We start from the raw sequence: 14,999 nt of genomic DNA, 5'->3' as shown, positions 1-14,999 counted from the left end.
GCTGCTCTTGCTGAATTTACCTCCTGCTGTCTGTGTGTTTCCACTGCCAGGTAGCACATACAATGGCGCTTCCACCATACGCCACCAGCTATTACGCTCAAAAATAGCTGCATTTCTTTAAAAAAAATATATATATACTTTTTAATACTTTGTGATATTATTTTTAGAGGTGTCCGGGTTGAAAACTGTGATGTCCCAGTTGTGTATTGGACACGATGTGGGCTTCATGACCGCTGTCTGGAACCTCATGCTGTGTATTTACGGCCTGGTACCACCGCTAGGTACCACAGCCTATTATGTCTCGCTGCCTGCCTCATTGACTGCCTGCTGCCACACAATCATCCTCCTCCTGCTGCTGCTCTTGCTGAATTTACCTCCTGCTGTCTGTGTGTTTCCACTGCCAGGGAGCACATACAATGGCGCTTCCACCATGCGCCACCAGCTATTACGCTCAAAAATAGCTGCATTTCTTTAAAAAAAAAAATATAGAAGAGAAATAAGTGAAGAAGAAGAAGACGATATAGAAGAAGAAGATATAGAAAAAGAAGAAGAAGATGAAGGAGAAGAAGAAGAAGATATAGAAAAAGAAGAAGAAGAAAAAATAGAAAAATAATAATAAGAAGAAGATATAGAAAAAGAAGAAGAAGAAATAGAAAAATAATAAGAAGAAGAAGATATAGAAAAAGAAGATATAGAAAAATAAGATGAAGAAGAAGAAGATGAAGAAGATGAAGAAGAAGAAGAAGAAGAAGAAGAAGAAGAAGAAGATGAAGAAGAAGAAGAAGAAGAAGAAGAAGAAGAAGAAGAAGAAGAAGAAGAAGAAGAAGAAGAAGAAGAAGAAGAAGAAGAAGAAGAAGAAGAAGAAGAAGAAGAAGAAGAAGAAGAAGAAGAAGAAGTAGAAGAAGAAGAAGAAGAAGATGAAGAAGAAGAAGAAGATGAAGAAGAAGAAGAAGAAGATGAAGAAGAAGAAGAAGAAGAAGATGAAGAAGAAGAAGAAGAAGATGAAGAAGAAGAAGAAGAAGAAGAAGAAGAAGAAGAAGAAGAAGAAGAAGAAGAAGAAGAAGAAGAAGAAGAAGAAGAAGAAGAAGAAGAAGAAGAAGAAGAAGAAGAAGAAGAAGAAGAAGAAGAAGAAGAAGAAGAAGAAGAAGAAGAAGAAGAAGAAGAAGAAGAAGAAGAAGAAGAAGAAGAAGAAGAAGAAGAAGAAGAAGAAGAAGAAGAAGAAGATATAGAAGAAGAAGAAGAAGATATAGAAGAAGAAGAAGAAGAAGATATAGAAGAAGAAGATATAGAAGAAGAAGAGGAAGAAGAAGAAGAAGAAGAAGAAGAAGAAGATATAGAAGAAGAAGAAGAAGAAGAAGATATAGAAGAAGAAGAAGAAGAAGAAGAGGAAGAAGAAGAAGATATAGAAGAAGAAGAAGATATAGAAGAAGAAGAAGAAGATATAGAAGAAGAAGAAGAAGAAGAAGAGGAGGAAAAAGAAGAAGAAAAAGAAGAAGAAGAAGAAGAAGAAGAAGAAGAAGAAGATATAAAAGATACAAAAGAAGAAAAAGAAGTATATACACTACTGAACAGAATTTTGGACACAACTTCTCTTTCCACCTTTTTTTTTTTTTTTTTTTTTTTTTTAAAGGAACATTCCCACATAATCACTTGCTGTTGTTACTTGGAAAAAAAGATGTTTCTTGCATCATTCACCCCCAAAACAAGTGTTGGAAGCTATTTAAGGCCAATTCGAATAGTCAGCTCGAATAATGAGCTCGAATACCGACTCGAATAGTGAGCTCGAATTTAGAGGTCGAATCGAATAGTAAAAAATATTCGACTCGAATATTCGACCGACCTCGAATAATTTACTATTCGAATTCGACCTAACTCGAATAATAAAAAGGGGTATCCGAGCATCCCTGGAAGAAGCTGTGCTCTCACCTGTCCGCTGGAGTCCAGTGCTGTGCCTGTGCGACCATCCTGTCTGTCCCCATGCACTTCCTGCACTACCCCAGCTTAGTGTGTAAATGCAGAGTATAGTGCAGAAGGAGCTGTGCTCTCACCTCTCCGCTGGAGTCCAGTGCTGTGCCTGTGTGACCATCCTGTCTGTCCCCATCCCCTTCCTGCCCTACCCCAGCTTAGTGTATAAATGCAGAGTATAGTGCAGCAGAAGCTGTGCTCTCACCTCTCCGCTGGAGTCCAGTGCTGTGCCTCTGTGACCATCTTGTCTGTCCCCATGCACTTCCTGCACTACCCCAGCTTAGTGTGTAAATGCAGAGTATAGTGCAGCAGAAGCTTTGCTCTCACCTCTCCACTGGAGTCCAGCGTTGTGCCTGTGCAACCATCCTGTCTGTCCCCATGCACTTCCTGCACTACCCCAGCTTAGTGTGTAAATGCAGAGTATAGAGCAGAAGGAGCTGTGCTTTCACCTCTCTGCTGGAGTCCAGTGCTGTGCCTGTGTGACCATCCTGTCTGTACCCATCCCCTTCCTGCACTCCCCCAGCTTAGTGTGTAAATGCAGAGTATAGTGCAGCAGAAGCTGTGCTCTCACCTCCCCGCTGGAGTCCAGTGCTATGCCTGTGCGACCATCCTGTCAGTCCCCATGCCCTTCCTGCACTACCCCAGCTTAGTGAGTAAATGCAGAGTATAGTGCAGCAGAAGCTGTGCTCTCACCTCCCCGCTGGAGTCCAGTGCTGTGCTTGTGTGACCATCCTGTCTGTCCCCATGCCCATCCTGCACAACCCCAGCTTAGTGTGTAGATTCAGAGTATAGTGCAGCAGAAGCTGTGCTTTCACCTCTCTGCTGGAGTCCAGTGCTGTGCCTGTGCGCAGGGATGCTCGGATGTGCCTCATTCACGAATTCGGAAATCCGCGTGGTTGCAAAAAAAAATCCGCATTTGGCCCCGCCGCATGCGGATTTTCGTTCGCGTCCACGCAACCACGCGGATTTTTTCCCGTGAATGGCGTAATCACGCGCGGATTCACGCCCGGAGGCGGATTTTCTTTTAACGTTAATAACAAAGCCCCCATACATGCTACAGTCCCCCAAATAGCATGGATTATCGAGGTGATAAGGGGCAACATAACTTCAACATAAAAAATTCCCCCCAAAAAATTTTTTCTAGAGAAAATGGATTTTAAAGTGAAATCAACACTTTAAATGGGGCTATTAATTGGTAATAAGTGGTTTTAAAAAGGGATATACGCGTTAAGCAGTCAAAGAGGTGAAGGCGAGTTCCAATGGCACTTGGCGGCGAAGGTACCGCTGGAGGAGGATGAGTGGCTGACGGCAAAAAGGCTCCAGAGAGGTTTTTTTTTGTTTTGTTTTTTTTGCAGCAATTAGCAATGACATCGCAGCAGAGTTGTCAGTGGACACGGGCAGTGTGAACGCAGAGTGCAGTGGTGGTAGCGACTGAGTCAGGAGAAGGACTATGCGGGCGGTCAGTTCAGCAGCACAGAAGGACCACGGCAACATACTGGTGGTAGTAGTAGCAGCACAGCGTCATAGTGCTGGCCAAAAAATTAAATGCACCCGGCGACCCGGGCAGTGTGAACGCAGAGTGTAGTAGCGACTGAGCCAGGAGGACAAAGCGGGCGGTCAGTTCAGCAGCAGCAGCACAGTAGTAGTAGCACAGCGTCATAGTGCTGGCCAAAAAATTAAATGCACCCGGCGACCCGGGCAGTGTGAACGCAGAGTGTAGTAGCGACTGAGTCAGGAGGACAAAGCGGGCGGTCAGTTCAGCAGCAGCAGCACAGTAGTAGTAGCACAGCGTCATAGTGCTGGCCAAAAAATTAAATGCACCCGGCGACCCGGGCAGTGTGAACGCAGAGTGTAGTAGCGACTGAGTCAGGAGGACAAAGCGGGCGGTCAGTTCAGCAGCAGCAGCACAGTAGTAGTAGCACAGCGTCATAGTGCTGGCCAAAAAATTAAATGCACCCGGCGACCCGGGCAGTGTGAACGCAGAGTGTAGTAGCGACTGAGTCAGGAGGACAAAGCGGGCGGTCAGTTCAGCAGCTCAGAAGGAGGACCATGGCAACTTACTGGTAGTAGTACCATAACACCAAAAAATTAACCAAGGTAGGCACTAGGCAGGTAGTAAATGTCTTTATAAAGGCAGGCATAGTTAACAACAGCACATGCAGCAGCCACTTCATGTCCCCCTGTGTCCGACAATAGGGGCCAGGAACTCACCTTCCACCCAAGCCTGGTTGATTTTCAGGAAGGTGAGTTTGTCCACAGAGGCGTGGGAGAGCCGAGAGCGCTTCTCTGTGACCACGCCACCGGCCGCACTAAAGCATCTCTCTGAGAGGACACTGGAAGGAGGGCAGGATAGGAGTTCCAGGGCGTACTGGGAAAGCTCGCTCCAGATGTCCAGTCTCTTGACCCAGTACTCCAAGGGGTCCACGGGGCTGTCGGTGTCATTGAGCCCGCTGGATGACCCCATATAGTCAGACACCATGGTGGTCAGTCGTTGCTTGTGCTGGTTGGTGGTGGATGCTGTGGCGGGCACCTCTGTTCTGGGCTGCTGCACTGCATACAGGCTCTTGCTTAGGCTCTTCAGGTCTCCGGGGCGCCAGTTGCTGCTGCTGCTGCTGGTGGTTGTTGTTGTGCTGCTAGTGGCAATGGCAGGCACCTCTTGCTGGCTTGGCAGAGCAGTTACAGTGGGGGTGGAAGGCTCGGGAATGCTTCCAGTAGTCTGCGCACAAGGGCCTCCTTCAACTCCCTTGTGCGTTGCTCGGTGGTGGATGGCGTCATTAAGTCTCCCAGCTTCCCCTTCAGATGGGGATCAAGCATCAAGGTAATCCAGATGTCCTCCCTTGAACGCATCTGGATCACCCGGGGGTCCCTGCGAAGGCAGCGCAACATGTGCACAGCCATGGGAAACAAGTGGGCCCTGCCAGCAAGATCTTCCTCATCCTCGCCATTGTCCCATAACGCATGCCTGTCCTCTTCCTGTGCCATGTCGTTGTCCTCCTCAAACCGCCATCCAAGTACAACGCCTGCTGCACTCTGCTCCTCCTCCTCCTCCTCATTTAGGTTAGGGACCTCCAACTCTTCCACTACCTGCTGTGAGCCCTCCTCTGAGCTGGACTGTGCTGCCATCTGCTCCTGTTCTTCCAACTGCCTCAGGGCTTCATCCCCATGCTCAATTAAATTGTCCATTGCCTGCTCCAGTAGACAAACCAAGGGCACCCACTGGCACACAGAGGCCCGCTCCTCACTGACCATCTTGGTTGCCTCCAGGAAGGGACTCAGCACCAGGCATACTTGCTGCATCAGTGTCCACTGAGTGGCAGTAATCATGGGGACTTGCTGGTTGCTGGGGACACTTGGGTCTAGCATGTAGGCCCTAAGAGCCAGCCTGTGCTGACACAGCCGCTCCAACATGGCCAGAGTCGAATTCCAGCGAACTGGCATGTCGATGATCAGCCGGTGTTGTGGCCTTCCATACTGCTGCTGTAAGGTGGACAAGAGTGCAGAGGCAGTGGCTGACAGGCGGAAAAAGCGTACCACCGCCCGGGCATCCTGCAGCAGCTCGCTCATCCCCTGGTAGGTGCGCAAGAAGCGCTGCACCACAAGATTGAGCACGTGGGCCAAGCAGGGGATGTGCTGGAGGTTTCCCTGCTGCACTGCTGCCACCAGGTTTGCCCCGTTATCGGCTGCCACATACCCCACTTCCAGGCCTCTGGGGGTCAGCCACCTCCGCTCCTGCTTCCTGAGGGCGGCCAGGACGTTGGTGGCCGTAAGCCTCTCCTTCCCCAGGGTCACCAATTTTAAAAGGGCTTGACAGTGCCGAGGCTTGGCGCTGCTGCGAGGCGGGCTTGCTTTCTGGGTGCTGAGGGAGTGTCGTGACAGGACCCTTCTGCATCCCCCCTGATCCCGCGTGGTGGCACCACTAGCTGGGCTGATGCGCTCTTGTCCTCCCTCCCTTCCATCAGTGTCACCCAGTGGGCCGTAAAGGACAGGTAGCGACCTGTCCCAAATCTGCTACTCCACGAGTCCATGGTCACGTGGACCCGCTTGCCCACAGAGTAGTCCAGGGAACGGGCCACGTTTTCCACCGCAAACTTGTGGAGTGCTGGGATCGCGCTCCTGCTGAAATAGTGGCGACTGGGGACTTGCCACTCGGGGATGCCAAATTGGAGCAGCGTCCGCATGGCGCTCCCCTCCTGCACCAGGGAGTAGGGAAGCAGCTGTGATGCCATGGCCCGGGCCAGCAAGCCATTTAGTTTGCGTATCCGCCTGTGGCTTGGAGGCAGAGGCTTGGTCAGACCCTGAAAGGTGTCGCTCAGCAGGGTCTGACGACGCTGGGATGCAGGGGAGACAGAGGAGAGTTCCGAACACTGGCTGCCAGCCTCAATGTCTGTGTCCTGAGCAGCCGAGGTGGAAGAGCGCTTGCGTGCTACTACTGCTGCTGCTGTGGGGGATTCACGACCCTGAGGAAGGGAGGATGCTGCTGCGCTGGTGGGCCTTCTGCTCTCAGGAACCCCTGCCAGCAGTGCCTGCTTCCTCTTAAAGTCCGCATACTCGCGGCAGTGGCGGCTTCTCAGGTGGCCCTGGAGGGATGAGGTACCCATCTTGCTCAGACTTTTCCCACGGCTCAATCTTTTGCTGCATAACCTGCACACCGCATACCTTTTGTCATCAGTACATTCCTCAAAGCAATCCCACACTGGTGACTTTAATTTACTGCGGTCCCCACTAGCAGAGGGTGCAGCGGAGCAATGTGTGGTAGTAGTTGCCGGGGGTTGCATGGTGGTGGTGCTGGCTGAAGCAGTGTCCTGTCTACTTCCTCCACGCCCACTGCTGCCGATGCCCCTGCCCCTGCCTGACATATGGTGATATCCTTGCCTAGGCTGAGGTGACTCGTCATCCTGCTCTGACCATTCTTCCACGGACTCAGCAGGCTGCACATAGTTAGGGTCCACAACGTTGTCATCATCAGCAGCATCATCATAATCCAGCTCTTCCTCTGACTCCCCCGCCTCCTCTTCTGTCCCTACATCCCCAGACACAGACCCCTCTTCTTCATCACCAGAACTCAACAACGCTTGTGATTGTGGCCCGATCTCAATCTCTGCCACATCAGTCCCCAGTAAGTCCTGAGTTTCTTGCATCAGCAGGTTCCCAGATGCCGGACTGAGGGACAGAACGCTGTCATCCTGGGAGGGCTGCTGACCAGTGGGTGCTGGGGTGGATGTCACAACAAGCGTGGGATGTTGGCTGCTGCTGCTACTGCTTAGAGTGGTGCTCACAGTAGAGGTCTGGGAGGAAGTCATGATGTCCATGAGTACGTCAGGTTCCATTTGCTCAACCACCACACGGGGACCAGAAACTTTAAAATATTTGGACAATGGCGTCCGCTGACTCGGCCCAGGCTTTGCTGCCCCCTTTTCTGCTGCATCACGACCACGTACAGCTGGGCGTCCTCTCCCTGGACGTGGAGCAGTCCCAGAAGTGGCTGAGGCAATTGAACTCCCTTTCCTCTCACCCCGCGAAACCCTGCCAGACATGTTGCTAGTAATGAATCACTGGATGCAGTGGGCACAGTACAAGGTCACTGAAGGATGCAGTGGGCACAGTACAAGGTCACTGAAGGATGCAGTGGCCACAGTACAAGGTCACTGAAGGATGCAGTGGGCACAGCAGTGGCCACTGGATATACAACTAGGTCACTGAAGGATGCAGTGGCCACAGTACAAGGTCACTGAAGGATGCAGTGGGCACAGCAGTGGGCACTGGATATACAACTAGGTCACTGAAGGATGCAGTGGGCACACAAGGATGTCACACTGTGTAATGAGATGCTCATATGCCAGCGAGCGAGCGAGCAGTGGGCACTGGGCACAGCACAAGGTCACTGACAGAATGAATAAACAGCGCTGGCAGAGAGTGGCGGCGCCGGCGGTGTGACTGGCTGCCTGCAAATAGTACAAGTGTATAACTGTCACTGGAATATACAAGTGAACACTGCAGCTGCACTAACCTGCCTGCCTGCACTCTACACACAGATAATCCCCACTCCCACTACACTGCAGCACTGAACCTGCCTGCACAGCACTACACACAGTTAAATAATCACTAGACTCCCACACTCCCACTACACTACACTGACTACAACTAACTACAGCAATCACTCACTGACTAGCTAACTGTGTACAGTATAAGAGCAGTGTTAGCAAAAAAAACGCTTTGTTTTTAACACAATAAATGCACTTGCTCAAACAACAATGGCCTGGAGATAATCCTCTCAGCACCACAGTCTAGTAGCAAGGACAGAGCTTTTCCATCATGGCCGCCGCTTTATATTCAGGAGGGGAGGGCATAGCTCCCCTCCTGTGATTGGTTGCTAGGGCCTGGCTGGGGCACTCTGATTGGCCTGCAATGTGTCACTTCCACATAGTTTGACGCATTTCCGCAAACCACGACTTCAGCACCGGGTTTCACGAGCGTGAATGCGGATTTCTGTCCGCATTCACGCGTAGCCGAAGCAGATTTTCGTGGTTGAAAATCTATTCACGGATTTTCGTGTCCGAGGCGGAATGTGTCAAAATGGTCGTAAATCCACGCGTAAGCGTGATCACGACCTGGCGGTGAGCACCACTGCCTGTGCGACCATCCTGTCTATCCCCATCCCCCTCCTGCACTGCCCCAGCTTAGTGTGTAAATGCAGAGAATAGTGCAGCAGAAGCTGTGCTCTCACCTGTCCGCTGGAGTCCAGTGCTGTGCCTGTGCGACCATCCAGTCTGCCCCCATGCACTTCCTGCACTACCCCAGCTTAGTGTATAAATGCAGAGTATAGTGCAGCAGAAGCTGTGCTCTCACCTCTCCGCTGGAGTCCAGTGCTGTGCCTGTGTGACCATCCTGTCTGTCCCCATGCACTTCCTGCACTACCCCAGCTTAGTGTATAAATGCAGAATATAGTGCAGCAGAAGCTGTGCTCTCACCTCCCCGCTGGAGTCCAGTGCTGTGCCTGTGCGACCATCCTGTCGGTCCCCATCCCCTTCCTGCACTCCCCCAGCTTAGTGTGTAAATTATTATTATTATTATTATTTATTGTATTTATAAAGCGCCAACATATTACGCAGCGCAGAATGCAGAGTATAGAGCAGCAGAAGCTGTGCTCTCACCTCTCCGCTGAAGTCCAGTGCTGTGCCTGTGCGACCATCCTGTCTGTCCCCATGCACTTCCTGCACTACCCCAGCTTAGTGTGCAAATGCAGAGTATAGTGCAGCAGAAGCTGTGCTCTCAACTCTCCACTGGACTCCAGTGCTGTGCCTGTGTGACCATCCTGTCTGCCCCATCCCCTTCCTGCACTACCCCAGCTTAGTGTGTAAATGCAGAGTATATTTCAGCAGAAGCTGTGCTCTCACCTCTCTGCTGGAGTCCAGTGTGGTGCCTGTGCGACCATCCTGTCTGTCCCCATCCCCTTCTTGCACTACATCAGCTTAGTGTGTAAATGCAGAGTATAGTGCAGCAGAAGCTGTGCTCTCACCTCTCCGCTGGAGTCCAGAGCTGTGCCTGTGCGACCATCCTGTCTGTCCCCATGCACTTCCTGCACTCCCCCAGCTTAGTGTGTGAATGCAGAGTATAGTGCAGCAGAAGCTGTGCTCTCCCCTCCCCGCTGGAGTCAAGTGCTGTGCCTGTGCGACCATCCTATCGGTCCCCATCCCCTTCCTGCACTCCCCCAGCTTAGTGTGTAAATGCAGAGTATAGTGCAGCAGAAGCTGTGCTCTCAAATCTCCACTGGAGTCCAGTGCTGTGCCTGTGCGACCATCCTGTCTGTCCCCATGCACTCCCTGCACTACCCAAGCTTAGTGTGTAAATGCAGAGTATAGTGCAGAAGGAGCTGTGCTCTCACCTCTCCGCTGGAGTCCAGTGCTGTGCCTGTGCGACCATCCTGTCTGTCCCCATGCACTCCCTGCACTACCCAAGCTTAGTGTGTAAATGCAGAGTATAGTGCAGAAGGAGCTGTGCTCTCACCTCTCCGCTGGAGTCCAGTGCTGTGCCTGTGTGACCACCCTGTCTGTCCCCATGCACTTCCTGCACAACCCCAGCTTAGTGTTTAAATTCTGAGTATAGTGCAGCAGAAGCTGTGCTTTCACCTCTCCGCTGGAGTCCAGTGCTGTGCCTGTGGGACCATCCTGTCTGTCCCCATGCACTTCCTGCCCTACCCCAGCTTAGTGTGTAAATGCAGAGTGTAGTGCAGCAGAAGCTGTGCTCTCACCTCTATGCTGGACTCCAGCAGAGAGGTGAGAAGGACCAGGGTTGCTCGGGTATTCCTTTTTGAAACCCGACTGGATCCGGATCCGGGTACCCAGATATCCAGATCCGATTCAGATATCCGGATCCTACCTTGCGGATATCCAAGTGAATTTGGATATCCGACCAAATTACCTGCGGATACCCGACCTATTCGGGTATCCGGATAGAAAAAACAGAAGTGCCCTTTAAATAGCTTTAAAAGGGGTTTTTAGGGTAAATGATGCATGTAGCATCATGTTTTTTTTAAAGGGAAACACTAATTTATGATTTAGTGGACATAAAAAAAAAAAAGCTGTTAATTAACATCAGGACTAGGTTCCAGACAGCGGTCGTGCAGCCCACATTCTGTCCAAAGTCCAATCGCACAACTGGGACATGACCGTTTTTATCCCAGACACCTCCAAAAATGACACCGCAAGTTCGCAATTGTGTTTTGGGTTGAATATAGGTGGTGGTATCAGCAGCAGTGGCCTGTGGCACCATGGCGGTGGGAGCCAGCGCCAGCTTGCTTCAGCCTCTTGAACTCCTCATGCATGTTTTTTGGCAGACATGTTTTTTGGCCAGATGGGTAATGAAGCTGGAGGTGCCATACTTGTAGGGGTCACAACCTCTGCTCATCTGTAGTTTGCACATCCTACTAATATAATAAGGGCCTGATTCACAAAGCGGTGCAAACTTTTTCGCGGACTTTTGCGCGCGCAATTTGCCAGCAAATTGAGCGCGCAAAAGTCCGCGATAGCGCGAATCGCGGCAAATTGCGCGCGCAAAAGTCCACAAAAAAGTTTGCACCGCTTTGTGAATCAGGCCCTAAATGGGAAAGTTCGGATGTTTGGATGTTTGTTACTCGATCACGCAAAAACGGCTGAATGGATTTGAATGAAATTTGGCACACACATAGTACATTACCTGGAATAAAGCATAGGATACTTTTTATTCCCATAACCAAAAAGAGACAAATACAAATTTCACTGGAAAATGTAAACTGCAGCCATTCTTACACTGTTACACTGGAGGTGTGTTTAGCTGCTAAGGGTAACAATGGTTAATTTGCATATATTCAGCAGTGATGCACTGGGAGACATCTCGAGCTCACTCCAACCTGAATTATCGCAAATTCTTTCTGTTTTAAGAAAGCAAACTTTTGTTTTTCTTAACATCTTAGTAAGGGGGCTTTTAGGACCATTGTAGTCCCTTACACACTCCAATAAGTTCTGGGTCACCATGAGCTTGCTGGTTAGTCTGTACCTCTCGGATTTACAAGCCCCACTGCTAGAGATGGGAAGTTCGGATCTTTTCAATGATCCGAATTGGATCATTGAAGAGATCCGGATCTTTGATCCGAATCTCGGATCATTTTACAAGGGAAGCATTCGGGGGTGAAATGACTAGCAGGACAGGAGAAGGGGAGGGGGGTGGACACACAGAGAAGGGGAGAAGATGGACAGAGGGCAGGGAGTGGACAGAGAAGGGAGGAGGGAGGAGCAGAGAGCAGAAATGTTTGCTTGCACACAATACCCACATGCTGCAATCATACGCTTTACATATATTTCACCTACCTGTGCATCTGTATACCTTGAATGGAAACGTCGCACAGTGAAAGAAAGCATTCCCAGAAGATAAGTGCAGCTGTTTAGAGCGAGTGCAGGAGGATCATATTGCCCTGCAATCACAGTGCCGGCAAAGTTACTGAGCTGTGCTGAGCTGAGCCAAAAGCTTCCAATGTGTTCACTGTGCAGCACTATGGAACAGACAGCCTATAATGGGCAGCACGTTATAGCCAGTATGTGTGCTCTACACATATCTGGCAGTGGCACCCATGTCCCCTCTCTCTCATCTACCTGTCTCCCTGCAAGGCTGCCTCCCTTCCAACAGAGCGATCCATCTCAGCTCTGCTTCCAAGACCCCGCTGACCGCTGTGAGGGGGCGTGTCACGCCTTGCCCCGCCCCCTTTTCGATCCAAATCACTCATTTTGATGATTCGGATGATTTGATTCACAAAATAGATTCGGATCAAAGATCCGAATCGTTCATGATCCGGACAACACTACCTACTGCATAGAGCCAAATGAATCTATGCCATGCACTGATAAGGATCAAGCAATCCAAAACAGTCTGTATGCATGTTGGATTATTATGGCTCTGTACAAATTAACAAGCTGACACATCATTGCATTCCAGCGGTTCTGGAGGTGTGTTTAGCTTCTAAGGGTAACAATGGTTAATTTGCATATATCCAGCAGTGATGCATTGTGGGAGACATCTCAAGCTCACTCCAACCTGAATTATCACAAATTCTTTCTGTTTTAAGAAAGCAAACTTTTGTTTTTCTTACACTGTTAATGGTAGGGTTCTCAAACTTTGCACAGTTGGTCGTTGGGTGACTAGGATTATTATTCAGAAAAGTGGTTGGAGCCTATAAAAGCCAATCAAAATTCACCTATTGATTTCCAAGGGGAATATTTACATTTCTGCTATTCTTGCACTCAGTGGCGTAGCTAAGAGGCTGTGGGCCCCAGTGCAAGTTTTGCATTGGGGCCCCCCAAGCTCTCTATACATAACAATTGATACGCCACACCAAAACCAATCAAGGACAATCACAGTGTCAGAGGTGCAAGAAGGAGATGAGAAACAGTGTGTTAATGAAGACTGCTGTTCTAATCTATAGAAGTGAATATTTTCAGCATAGGACCAATAAAGAGCTAATACTGTGGTTGAAGGTGGGCCCCTTGGGTCCCCTCTAGCCCAAGGGCCCCAATGCGGTCGCTACCTCTGAACCCCCTATTGCTACGCCCCTGCTTGCACTGTAAATGGCACAAGCCTCAAACCTGGTATAGTTGATCATTGCGTGACTGGGGTTCAATTTCAGAAAGGGGGTGGAGCCACAAATAGCCAATCTGATTTGTTTCATTTTAATGCAGGTTATTGATGCCAAAGACCGCAAAGCTCACAAACTTGGTCATTGAATAATTGATTAATTGTGTGTTAGGGTTAGGAAAGTGGGCACAGCCAACACCAGCCAAATACATAAGCGGGCAACGCCGGGTCATAAGTGGGCGGAGACAAATACAAATTTTACTGGGAAAATGTAAACTGCAGCCATTCTTACACTGTTAATGGTAGGGTTCTCAAACTTTGCACAGTTGGTTACTGGGTGACTGGGGTTAATATTCAGAAAAGTGGGTGGAGCCTACAAAAACAATCAAAAATTACCTATTGATTTTTCAGGGGAATATTTCATTGCTGCCATTCTTGCACTGTTAATGGCACAAGCCTCAAACCTGGTACAGTTGATCATTGCGTGACTGGGGTTTAAATTAATATAAGTGGGTGGAGCCCCAAACAGCCAATCTGATTTGTTTCATTTTAATGCAGGTTATTGATGCCAAAGACCGCAAAGCTCACAAACTTGGTCATTGAGTAATTGAGTAATTGTGTGTTAGGGTTAGGAAAAGTGGGCGCAGCCAACACCTGCCAAATACATAATCGGGCAATGCTGGGTCATCAGTAGGTGGAGACAAATACAAATTTCACTGAGAAAATGTAAACTGCATCAATTCTTACACTATTAATGGTAGAGTTCTCAAACTTTGCGCAGTTGGTCACTGGGTGACTGAGACTAATATTCAGAAAAGTGGGTGGAGCCTACAAAAGCCAATCAAAATCCACCTATTAATCTTTAAGGGGAATATTTACTTGATGCCATTCTTGCACTTTTAATCACCTGTACCTGGTACAGTTGGCCATTGGGTGATTGGGGTTCAAATTCAGAAAAGGGGTGGAGCCACAGCCAATCAGATTTATTTTATTTTGTATCTAAATGGCTCAAATATGGGAAAAATGGGTTTGAAAAAAACTCCAAAAACAATAAATGTTAATTTCTAAATTCATAATCTCAATTCTCATGCAACTTGCCAACAAAATAGATATGCTGCAACATGAAGAAAGAGAGTAGGCTCTTGGGTGCATGAAAAAATTACAAAAACCCTTTATTATCTAGAAACACTTGTAAACAACATTAATAACCTCAAATGAAAAATATTTAAAAACCTTCCCAATGTGGCCACCCCCCAGGGCCCACCCCCAGGATAATTAATGAGGCTGCAGTCCTCAAAAAAACAAACTGAACTCTCACCAAACAATTGCTTCCAATGGCAACAGTTCAAATAACTGGTATATATAGGCTTGCAAAAAATCTTCAATGTCCCCCAATCGCAGGGATATATGGTATACAGGACTCTTGATGCAAAGCAGAGAGTGAAGCAAAGCAGCAGCAGCCAAATGCATTCATAAGTTAAGCAGCAATTGATGATTTGATGGCATATGAGCTCAAGCTTGCAACGTCTTCAGTATCCCCAAATCGCAGGGACACGTTGTATAGAAAGCTCTTGATACAAGGCAGTAGTAAAATGAAGCAGAGGCAAGCAGGTACACCCAATGGTGTGAAGAAACTTTTGATGCCAAGCAACCAGTGACGTAAAGCAATGACAGGATGGTGCATGCATTGATTTGAGCAGCAATGGATGGTTTAATGGCATATGGGTTTAAGCTTGCATAGTCTTAAATGTCCCCAAATCGCAGAGACACCTGATATAAAACGCTCTTGACACAAGGTGATGGTAGAATGAAACAAAAGCAAGCAGATGCACCAATGAGCTGTTGCCGAGCAGGCCATGCACAGTACAGTCCATAGTTACCATCCCATTGTGGGGTGCTGAGAATCAGAAGCAAGTTCAGAGAGTCCTGAAGTC

At 48.7% G+C, this 14,999-nt stretch overlaps 1 protein-coding gene across 1 annotated transcript in view; it reads right to left on the bottom strand.

Annotated features, from left to right (window-relative positions):
- Positions 1–14,999, bottom strand: part of LOC137526222 (protein mono-ADP-ribosyltransferase PARP14-like) — a 494,364-nt gene that overhangs the window by 249,258 nt on the left and 230,107 nt on the right. The gene's annotated exons all lie outside the window — the stretch shown is intronic.

This window comes from Hyperolius riggenbachi, chromosome 7 (assembly GCF_040937935.1).
Source record: "Hyperolius riggenbachi isolate aHypRig1 chromosome 7, aHypRig1.pri, whole genome shotgun sequence".
NCBI classification, from domain to species: Eukaryota; Metazoa; Chordata; class Amphibia; order Anura; family Hyperoliidae; genus Hyperolius; species Hyperolius riggenbachi.
The sequence above is the reverse complement of the archived record's forward strand: the minus strand, read 5'-3'. Positions and strand labels throughout refer to the sequence as shown.